We start from the raw sequence: 807 nt of genomic DNA, 5'->3' as shown, positions 1-807 counted from the left end.
TTAGTGCTTGTGGTTTTACTGTCTGTGGTTTTGTGTCTGTGGTGTTGGTGTCTGCTGTGTCACTGTCTGTGGTCTTAGTGTCCGTGGTGTCACTGTCTGTGCTGTTAGTGCTTGTGGTGTTAGTGCTTGTGGTGTTAATGTCTGTCGTGTTACTGTCTGTGGAGTTAGTGTCTGTGGTGTTGTGTCTCTTGTGTTAATGTCTGTGGTGTCACTGTCTGTGCTGTTAGTGCTTGTGGTTTTACTGTCTGTGGTGTTGTGTCTGTGGTGTTAATGTTTGTAATGTTATTGTCTGTGGTGTTGTGTCTGTGGTGTTGGTGTCTGTTTTGTTAATGTCTGTGGTGTCACTGTTTGTGGCGTTAGTGTCTGTGGTGTTAATGTCTGTGGTGTTGGTGTTTGTGGTGTTAGTTAGTTCTGTGGTGTTACTGTCTGTGGTGTTTGTGTCTGTAGTTTTACTTTATGTGGTGTTAGTGCCTGTTATGGTAAAACCTCTGACTTTATAGAGATTATCCCCCAGAAATATTTTATTTGTAATATAAAGCGTGCATTGTACAGTAGGACATTTCCTGCTTGAAAAATGTAAAGAATTCATCTTCTTCAAGTCACTGACACAAACAAGAACATCACTGTTTACAAGAAAGTTCCTGAGATACTTGAGAGGCCATCTGTTCCTGAGCATAAACTGAGCTGGAATTGCTTAATGCAGCAGGTCACTAATCTCAAACACACCAGAACATCAACATCTGAATGACTAATGAAACCAAATTAAGGTGATGGTCCAAGTCCAGATCTAAACCCGCACTGAGATGC

This window comes from Silurus meridionalis, chromosome 4 (genome assembly GCF_014805685.1).
Source record: "Silurus meridionalis isolate SWU-2019-XX chromosome 4, ASM1480568v1, whole genome shotgun sequence".
NCBI classification, from domain to species: domain Eukaryota; kingdom Metazoa; phylum Chordata; class Actinopteri; order Siluriformes; family Siluridae; genus Silurus; species Silurus meridionalis.
This window is presented reverse-complemented; position numbering follows the sequence as displayed.